General features: G+C 40.8%; 1 pseudogene; it reads left to right on the plus strand.

The window, feature by feature from the left end:
* Positions 1 to 10,602, plus strand: part of LOC123587474 — a 31,026-nt pseudogene extending 20,424 nt beyond the window's left edge.
* Positions 10,603 to 11,070: the final 468 nt, after the last annotated feature.

Consider the following 11,070-nt stretch of genomic DNA (forward strand, 5'->3'; position numbering starts at 1 on the left):
TACCCATTCTTTTGTAAGACCACTTCACTTCTTGCTTTCCATTTCCATTGTTTTACATTTACTTATATAAGCACAAAGTAAAAACAAATCAGGGACTAGATTTATGCTCATTAGAATGTCAGTGATCTGGTACCACTGTTAATAGGGGTCTAAACCTTGATGATGAAATCTTTGGCACAGTGTGGGCTTACAATACCCAACCAAGTTTTATTAGGCATCTACTAAATGTCAAGTGTTGAGATTCACGCTCAGAATTACCACCATATCTCAGTTCATGCACCCCTCAAGAGAAATGCTGGCATTCAACTAAATATCTTTAACCAGGCCATTGGGGGCCCTTGGACCCCAGCATCACACAGGTATAGTCATGGAACAAATAGGAGAGTCTACCCAGGTCTACTGTTTGGAACACAACTCCATAAGGACACAAGTGATAAGCAGGATTTGGAAATTATAGCAGAGAGCCATTTTTATTTTTTTTTTTCAATATATGAAATTTATTGTCAAATTGGTTTCCATACAACACCCAGTGCTCATCCCAAAAGGTGCCCTCCTCAATACCCATCACCGACCCTCCCCTCCCTCCGACCCCCCATTAACCCTCAGTTTGTTCTCAGTTTTTAAGAATCTCTTATGCTTTGGCTCTCTCCCACTCTAACCTCTTTTTTTTTTCCTTCCCCTCCCCCATGGGTTTCTGTTAAGTTTCTCAGGATCCACATAAGAGTGAAACCATATGGTATCTGTCTTTCTCTGTATGGCTTATTTCACTTAGCATCACACTCTCCAGTTCCATCCATGTTGCTACAAAGGGCCATATTTCGTTCTTTCTCAGTGCCCTGTAGTACTCCATTGCGTATATAAACCACAATTTCTTTATCCATTCATCAGTTGACGGACATTTAGGCTCTTTCCATAATTTGGCTATTGTTGAGAGTGCTGCTATAAACATTGGGGTACAAGTGCCCCTATGCATCAGTACTCCTGTATCCCTTGGGTAAATTCCTAGCAGTGCTATTGCTGGGTCATAGGGTAGGTCTATTTTTAATTTTCAGAGGAACCTCCACACTGCTTTCCAGAGCGGCTGCACCAATTTGCATTCCCACCAACAGTGCAAGAGGGTTCCCGTTTCTCCACATCCTCTCCAGCATCTAGAGTCTCCTGATTTGTTCATTTTGGCCACTCTGACTGGCGTGAGGTGATATCTGAGTGTGGTTTTGATTTGTATTTCCCTGATAAGGAGCGACGTTGAGCATCTTTTCATGTGCCTGTTGGCCATCCGGATGTCTTCTTTAGAGAAATGTCTGTTCATGTTTTCTGCCCATTTTTTCACTGGGTTATTTGTTTTTTGGGTGTGGAGTTTGGTGAGCTCTTTATAGATTTTGGATACTAGCCCTTTGTCCAATATGTCATTTGCAAATATCTTTTCCCATTCTGTTGGTTGCCTTTTAGTTTTGTTGGTTGTTTCCTTTGCTGTGCAGAAGCTTTTTATCTTCATAAGGTCCCAGTAATTCACTTTTGCTTTTAATTCCCTTGCCTTTGGGGATGTGTCGAGTAAGAGATTGCTACGGCTGAGGTCAGAGAGGTCTTTTCCTGCTTTCTCCTCTAAGGTTTTGATGGTTTCCTGTCTCACATTCAGGTCCTTTATCCATTTTGAGTTTATTTTTGTGAATGGTGTGAGAAAGTGGTCTAGTTTCAACCTTCTGCATGTTGCTGTCCAGTTCTCCCAGCACCATTTGTTAAAGAGACTGTCTTTTTTCCATTGGATGTTCTTTCCTGCTTTGTCAAAGATTAGTTGGCCATACATTTGTGGGTCTAGTTCTGGGGTTTCTATTCTATTCCATTGGTCTATGTGTCTGTTTTTGTGCCAATACCATGCTGTCTTGATGATGACAGCTTTGTAGTAGAGGCTAAAGTCTGGGATTGTGATGCCTCCTGCTTTGGTCTTCTTCTTCAAAATTCCTTTGGCTATTTAGGGCCTTTTGTGGTTCCATATGAATTTTAGGATTGCTCGTTCTAGCTTCAAGAAGAATGCTGGTGCCATTTTGATTGGGATTGCATTGAATGTGTAGATAGCTTTGGGTAGTATTGACATTTTGACAATATTTATTTTTCCAATCCATGAGCAGGGAATGTCTTTCCATTTCTTTATATCTTCTTCAATTACCTTCATAAGCTTTCTATAGTTTTCAGCATACAGATCTTTTACATCTTTGGTTAGATTTATTCCTAGGTATTTTATGCTTCTTGGTGCAATTGTGAATGGGATCAGTTTCTTTATTTGTTTTTCTGTTGCTTCATTGTTAGTGTATAAGAATGCAACTGATTTCTGTACATTGATTTTGTATCCTGCAACTTTGCTGGATTCATGTATCAGTTCTAGCAGACTTTTGGTGGAGTCTATCGGATTTTCCATGTATAGTATCATGTCATCTGCAAAAAGTGAAAGCTTGACTTCATCTTTGCCAATTTTGATGCCTTTGATTTCCTTTTGTTGTCTGATTGCTGATGCTAGAACTTCCAACACTATGTTAAACAACAGCGGTGAGAGTGGGCATCCCTGTCGTGTTCCTGATCTCAGGGAAAAAGCTCTCAGTTTTTCCCCATTGAGGATGGTGTTAGCTGTGGGCTTTTCATAAATGTCTCTTATGATGTTTAAGTATGTTCCTTCTATCCCGACTTTCTCAAGGGTTTTTATTAAGAAAGTGTGCTGAATTTTCTCAAAGGCCTTTCCTGCATCGATTGACAGGATCATATGGTTCTTCTCTTTTTTTTTTGTTAATGTGATGTATCACGTTGATTGATTTGTGAATGTTGAACCAGCCCTGCATCCCAGGAATGAATCCCACTTGATCATGGTGAATAATTCTTTTTATATGCTGTTGAATCCGATTTGCTAGTATCTTATTGAGAATTTTTGCATCCATATTCATCAGGGATATTGGCCTGTAGTTCTCTTTTTTTACTGGGTCTCTGTCTGGTTTAGGAATCAAAGTAATACTGGCTTCATAGAATGAGTCTGGAAGTTTTCCTTCTCTTTCTATTTCTTGGAATAGCTTGAGAAGGATAGGTATTATTTCTGCTTTAAACGTCTGGTAGAACTCCCCTGGGAAGCCATCTGGTCCTGGACTCTTATTTGTTGGGAGATTTTTGATAACCGATTCAATTTCTTCGCTGGTTATGGGTCCGTTCAAGCTTTCTGTTTCCTCCTGATTGAGTTTTGGAAGAGCGTGGGTGTTTAGGAATTTGTCCATTTCTTCCAGGTTGTCCAATTTGTTGGCATATAATTTTTCATAGTATTCCCTGATAATTGTTTGTATCTCTGAGGGATTGGTTGTCATAATTCCATTTTCATTCATGATTTTATCTATTTGGGTCATCTCCCTTTTCTTTATGAGAAGCCTGGCTAGAGGTTTGTCAATTTTGTTTATTTTTTCAAAAAACCAACTCTTGGTTTCGTTGATCTGCTCTACAGTTTTTTTAGATTCTATATTGTTTATTTCTGCTCTGATCTTTATTATTTCTCTTCTTCTGCTGGGTTTAGCCTGCCTTTCCTGTTCTGCTTCTATTTCCTTCAGGTGTGCTGTTAGATTTTGTATTTGGGATTTTTCTTGTTTCTTGAGATAGGCCTGGACTGCAATGTATTTTCCTCTCAGGACTGCCTTCGCTGCATCCCAAAGCGTTTGGATTATTGTATTTTCATTTTCGTTTGTTTCCATATATTTTTTAATTTCTTCTCTAATTGCCTGGTTGACCCACTCATTCTTTAGTAGGGTGTTCTTTAGCCTCCATGCTTTTGGAGGTTTTCCGGACTTTTTCCTGTGGTTGATTTCAAGCTTCATAGCATTATGGTCTGAAAGTATGCATGGTATAATTTCAATTCTTGTATACTTATGAAGGGCTGTTTTGTGACCCAATATATGATCTATCTTGGAGAATGTTCCATGTGCACTCGAAAAGAAAGTATATTCTGTTGCTTTGGGATGCAGAGTTCTAAATATATCTGTCAAGTCCATCTGATCCAATGTATCATTCAGGGCCCTTGTTTCTTTATTGACCATGTGTCTGGATGATCTATCCATTTCTGTAAGTGGAGTGTTAAAGTCCCCTGCACTTACCACATTCTTATCAATAAGGTTGCTTATGTTTACGAGTAATTGTTTTATATATTTGGGGGCTCCCGTATTTGGTGCATAGACATTTATAACTGTTAGCTCTTCCTGATGGATAGACCCTGTAATTATTATATAATGCCCTTCTTCATCTCTTGTTACAGCCTTTAATTTAAAGTCTAGTTTGTCTGATATGAGTATGGCTACTCCAGCTTTCTTTTGGCTTCCAGTAGCATGATAAATAGTTCTCCATCCCCTCACTCTCAATCTAAAGGTGTCCTCAGGTCTAAAATGAGTCTCTTGTAAACAGCAAATAGATGGCTCTTGTTTTTTTATCCATTCTGATACCCTATGTCTTTTGGTTGGCGCATTTAGTCCATTTACATTCAGTGTTATTACAGAAAGATACGGGTTTAGAGTCATTGTGATGTCTGTATGTTTTATGCTTGTAGCGATGTCTCTGGTACTTTGTCCAGAGAGCCATTTTTAAAAGGAATACTTCTAAATTCCAAAATTCACATTTTTTTAAGCAAGTGGAAATCAAGTAGTGGTGTTGGACAACAAGAGCATATTATGAATCAAGAAATATTTTCTAACCAGATTTTCACCCCATTCACTCTGGCAAACTCCTAGACTTTTCCTTCTCTGAGCCTGAATCTCCAGTTTACGTCCTTATGTCAATTGTTTCCAAAATGCAAATCCAATCATTATTTAATTATTAACCTTATCTAGAGTTCCTAGTACAGTACCTGGCAAAGATCTACTGAGTAGGCACTCAATATTTATTGAATGAGTAAATGAACTGTTGAAATCAGTGACTCATACTTTACTCAGCAAAATACAAATGGTGTTTTTAATTAATTCAGCAACATATGGTATTGATTCTAAATGTGTTTTATTAAACAATAAGCAAGCACCCAGATAGTGATACTACAAAGGTAATTTTGCTACCAGAATATAATTATAGTAAGGCATTACTAATTTGTTAAATACGGACTATTAATATGCTTTAATCAGCCTTTCATCAAGCTGTGCAGTAATCTTTCTTTGAGGTAAGTAGGCACTATTCTTTTCCTAACAAGATAAATTATTTTCCAATTTCAGTTATTATGTCCCCTAGAACGTGCTTTGTCCTTTTAACCCTAACCTCCCCCCAGAGTCACCACTGGGGGGGGGGGGGAGTTGCGGGGGAGGGGGCACGGACGACCAGGAGACTGGAGTTGGGAGGCGGTTTTTCCTTTGCTGCCTCAGGAGGCGCCAGGGCGCTGAAGCCCAGAAAGAGGGGACCCCACAGAGCAGACGTGTGGGCTGCGGGTTGTGGGCTGTGGGCTACGGGCTCTTGGCTTCCCTGGACCCCAAGTGCTGGCGCTTGGCACTTGGTCCTCCATGGCTGGACTCTCCACGTTCTCCCCAGTGTTCACTCTACTTTCTCCCAGGCCAAGAGAAGTCGCAGAGTGAGTGGTGTGCAGAAATGTTTAAATGCTTTAGCTACCAGATTTCTCTTTACTCAGTAGCAGTAAGGAAGTACCTTAGACCCAAGCAAGAGGGGCCTTATTATGGATCCCTTCTCTGGCATTTGTCCAGGGGCACCTCCCCCACCCCTGACCATGAAGGAGTCTGCAAAGCCAAAAGGATGTGCACACCCAGAGCCCACACCCCCTCTCCTAGACCACCATCTTGAGTGTCTAGGACCCCTGAGTTCCCAGGTCAAACAGCACAAGCTACTTCCAGAACCTGTGGAACACCACTTTCCAGAGTACCTCCTCCAGAGACTGAATCAAACCTAGAGTGCTCCCTGCTCAGCTTTAGAGGGTGCACCCAGCAGAGACGGGTGCCCACACAAAGGCACGCAGGACAGAGGCAAGGATGAGAAGACAGGGACTGGCCTCAGACTAAGGACCAGAGCTTGCTTTCCCTGTGTCACACACCACCACGGAGACCAACAATTCTAAAATCAAAGCTGCCTTTGAAAATTACTGGAAAATCATGCATCATGATGTTGGTTAACTTTTGGAGGTGGAATTGTGGGTGGTTTTTTTCTATGTGTTCTATATTTGTTTTGCCTCAGTTTTTATGTCTGTAAAATGAAAATAATAATAGGATATTCGTCATAAAATTGTTATAAAGACTAAATGAGATAACCAATGTAAAGCTTGAAGCACAATGGATAAATGCTTAACTACAGCTTTTATTACACAAGTACTAATTTTGTAACTACAAATACAGGCAATAAATGCTATTTTAAAAATCTGATTTAAAAAAATCAGCCTTCCAGGTTGCCATGAAGGTGTGTGTGCAGGGAGCATCTCTTTACTTGCTAGATGAGATGAGATGAGATGAGATGAGATGAGATGAGATGAAATAGAAAGAGGGAAGGAGGGAGGGAGGAAGGAAGGAGGTAGGAAGGATGGAAAGAGAGAGGGAGGGGAGAAAGAAAAAGTGTATGCGTCAAGAAGGAAAGTAAAAGCAGATACAGTTTAGTAGCTTGATGTATAAGTTTTCAGAATTCAGATATATGGTTTGCAGACCTCTGTTTATACTGATGTCCCCAGCTTTGCAAATGTTAAGAGTGCTTTCTTCAAATTCAGATATCCAAATGTACTGAATATGCTTAATGAAATATAACAAGTGAGATCCTGCCCATTTAAACCTTTGAGGTCTCCTGTTCTCAAATTTACCAACAGAGGTGCTTGGTCCAAAGGAATAAGTTCTCTTGAGACAGCCTATGAAGATCAACAAAGTTCATCTCCAGTGGTAATATTCACAAATAATGATAAAGTTTACCGAGCATTGAGCCCATCCCAAGTATAGCACCAAGTAATTTGCATACATTATTTTATTCAATCCTTAAAATTCTAAGGTAGGTAGATAACTGTATTATTTTATTTTACAAATGATGAAACTAAGGTATAGAGAAGTTCAGTAATTTGACTGAGTTTCCACAGCAAGAAAGAACAACATCGTGGATGCCAGCTGGGCTCAGCAGCCTGCCGAGTGCCAGCTCTCTGCCCCTTGTTCCACTGCCTCCAGCATCACAATCCTCTCCCCGCCTCTGCCTCCTCTCTTCCTTTAGCCCTCTTGCTATTGCCTTTGCCCAGTCCCACGCAGTCCTCAGGCCTCCAACTCAGATTTCCAGTTATAATTGCTTATTGCATTGAACATAGAGATTACTTTGGGCAACTAATGCCCTTCAACACACACTCTGGAGTGAGGGGGTACCCTGGAATCAGGCAGACTATGCCCCCGGATGGGCTGAGACTACTGGAACTGAGTCACGGAGATTCCAAAGGGAGTGGGGTAAGTCAGAGGGTGGGGCACGTACAGCACACCCTGGTGTGGGTGTCTGCCATGTCTGCTGCTCCTTGAAAGGGAAGGGACGGAGAAGGACAGAACTGAGAGGATGTACAGACATAAGCCTCAGTGCTACAGATGAGAAAAAGAGCATCCAAACTGAAGGAGAGTCTCCAGGGTGGAAAGTACAGTTTGGATCAGACAGAACAGTAAGTAAAATTCACTCTTCATCATTAAACTCCACATCAAATCCACGCGTGCATTTGTTTAGTTAAATCAAATCTACGTTTAAAAAAAAAAAAGAATCTGGGACGCCTGGATGGCTCAGTCGGTTAAGCATCTGACTTCGGCTCAGGTCATGATCTCACAGTTTGTGAGTTCGAGCCCTGCATCGGGTTCTGGGCTGACAGCTCAGAGCCTGGAGCCTGCTTCAGATTCCGTGTCTCATTCTCTCTCTGCCCCTCCCCCACTTGTGCTCTGTCTCTCAAAAATAAATTTTAGAAAATGTAAAATAAAATTAAATTAAAATAAAAGAATCTAACCTATGTGTTTTTTGAAATATAAAGTTGGGGGCAGGGGTGAGTTATAAATTTCCTCAAAACTAATCTGTGTTTGGGATACAGTCCATGAGCCCAAACAGAGAGGCAAAGTGTTCCCAGAGACATGTCACCAGATGAAATAGTTTGAGAAGGAGCAAGGGGACAAGAGAACAGCATCTTTTCTTTCCATCTTCCTTTCTCTCTTTTCTTTCTTCAAATGCAGTGACTGAATATGCTTACTTTTGGGGAGTAGATTGAGGCACAATGATGACATCTGCCCTCTTTAGAGAGAGCGAGAGAGAGAGATGAAAATGATATTTCATTTAAAGTCCACATTTCAGTTCAACCTCACCCTTCTTTCTGTACAAAAGCGTCTAGGGCACTCAAAAACTCTTACTTGCTCTTGTTTCTGTTACCATGACAACAGGAATCTGCTTTGAATGGACAGGAAGGGTAGGGAAACAAATATGTTTCAACCTCCTTGAGAAATACTTCCTTGTTGCTAGCATGATGCTTCCAGTGTTACTGGCTCCTAAGCGTAGGTAGGGACAGAAAACTTTTCCCTTCTTTTCTAGATTCTTTGCCTGGTCTAATTATTAAATTGACATAAGACAGAGTAAGGAGAGAAACAAATTTAATTTCATACTAACGGGAGCCCATAAAAATATGGGACTCAAAGAAGTGACCAAAGCAGGCAGCTTTTATACCTTTTAAACAAGGAAACAATATATTTGTGAAGAACTGACAAGGCAAAGGGGTTGGGGCTTAGGGTAGCAGATTAGTGAAGAAGTAACAAGGTTTGTTTATACAGCCTTCTCAGCCGTGAATTCCCTATCTCTGGTGATAAGGACGCCTTCTACCTTCCAGGTACAGGGAGGGTATATTCCACATGGGAGACTTATTTCTTGCTTTTAGAAGGAGGGTCCTTCTTGCACCAGCTGTTTCTTTCCCTCTTTTTTTTTTTTAATTGAAGTATTTGACATATAATGTTATGTTAGTCCCGGGTGTACAACATAATGATTCGACAATTTTGTAGCACCAGCTGTTTCTTAAGTAAGTTTAATTCAAAATAATCAATATGCCAAAGTGGCATATTTTGGGGTGGCATATTCTATTCTCCTTCACATATTAAGTAGTTAATAGAAGTGCCTTCAGGAACCTGATTCCCTCTAGCATCTAAGCTATGTGGCTAAGGAACAACCCATTCGATCCAATTCTTCTTCCTGCTGGAAACCAGCACGTGGGGCTCACAGAAAGCCCTCTGTCAACTCTCAACAGCAGCCAGGACAACAGGCCTAAGGTTCTACACATACACACCCTATATTAGTCATGGCCACAGTCAAGGCTTGGTGGAGACAAAACCAAGAACTCTTTGTAGAGTCTGAATCCCTGACTATAATTCGAAGAGAAGATTTCTCCTCCCAGCCACCCTCACAGCCAGCCTCACAGCAGTTGTACTTTTCACCTGATCCCATTTAGAATTTTTGAGTCCTACTGCATGCCAGACCCTCTATACAATTATTAGGTCTAGTCACCTCAACATTTTTTTGAAACAGGTGGTATTATCCCTACTTTTCACCAGAAAAACCAATGCTCAAAGAAGTTAAATAGCTTGTCCAGATTCACAGAGCCTTCAAGGAAAATCTAACATTTAAATTCACTTAAGTAGAAAGAGGAGCCCATTGTATGGTCTGTATGTAATGCAGAAAGTGCAGGAAATGCTGAGCAGCCTCCTCATTGATTCACAACACACTAATCATCAGTGAACCATTTTCTTGGTCTTCATTCCCAGGTAGCTTGCACACTGAGGCATTCAGACCATAGACAATGTATATAATTATATATATATATATATATATATATATATATATATATATATATACACACACACACACACACACACACACACATACATGATTGTATATAATATATCTATAAGTTGTGATAAGTGTTAAGAAATGATGCCTTAAGAAAGAATTGTGACCTTAATCTTATGAAAAATTCTGCCCTCCGGAGCCCTCTGCCTTGCAAAGCAAATGCACAGCTTGATCCACAGGCCTGAGAGGAAGTGCTAGGGAACAGCTCTGCGCAGTGACTGAGAACATGAACTTGCTCTCAGTCCACCATTTGAGGCCCAGCTCTGCTACAACCTAATTGTGTGACCTGGGACAAGCAACTTAAAATTCTGTGGGCCTCACCAAATGCAGAAATATGTGTAAAGCGTGTAGCTAAACCTGGCAAATAACACAAATATGAGTCTTCACATTATATTATTATTGTCACTATCTTCCACCCACAACCGAAAAGTCCAACCAGATGTCTGCAACGGCAATGGGAAATGGTGACCTCGATTATAGAACTAAAGCCATGGAGTATCAGCTTAACCGGATGAAAATATCTATTTCCTCTGCCCGTGCTGACCCAGCTCCTTTCTCTCCTGATGCAGCAAATGCTGTCAATGACCCACTTGCATGTCCTCAAATCTCTTCACCATTTTCATGCCCACTGACTCCTAGTGCATTTTTACTCCCAACCGCAAGCTGTCTCTTTCTGGTGGTCTGCCCTCCAGCTATCTGAACCCGAATTTATACCCCTTGGGGACAACCTTAACCCATGCATTACTGACAGGTGCAGAGGATAAAACCCTTTCCTCTGCAGCCTGATGGAGACAACTTGAATGAGTGCTCTCCTTTATAGAACTTTCCCTCACACTACACCCTCTTCCCCTTTCAAGTCACACTTCCCAACCCCCTACCAGGGGACACTTCCCACTAAGTAAATGATTTTCACAGGAATCCTCTTCTTACATTCTGCTTCTGAGGAACCAACCTAAGACAGGCTAATGCTAACTGGCTTAAGCACTTGCTTTAAAAGCATGGTTAGAAATAAAACACTGGGATGAAAAATGTTTTAGTCTTAGAAGACTTAACACACAAGTTTTAGTATTCTCTGAGAATTGGAGAGAGTAGCGATAAGCATTTTTGTCCTTCAGTATGAAAAATGGAGGACTATTAGAGTCAAGAAGTATAAACACGTTGATACATTTTGGAACAAGATGCACCTTCTGGGCAGCAATCACTCCTGAGTTAGAGTCATCAGATTTTTCCATTGTTGCTTGTTCCCAAATGAAA

This window comes from Leopardus geoffroyi, chromosome D3 (assembly GCF_018350155.1).
Source record: "Leopardus geoffroyi isolate Oge1 chromosome D3, O.geoffroyi_Oge1_pat1.0, whole genome shotgun sequence".
NCBI classification, from domain to species: domain Eukaryota; kingdom Metazoa; phylum Chordata; class Mammalia; order Carnivora; family Felidae; genus Leopardus; species Leopardus geoffroyi.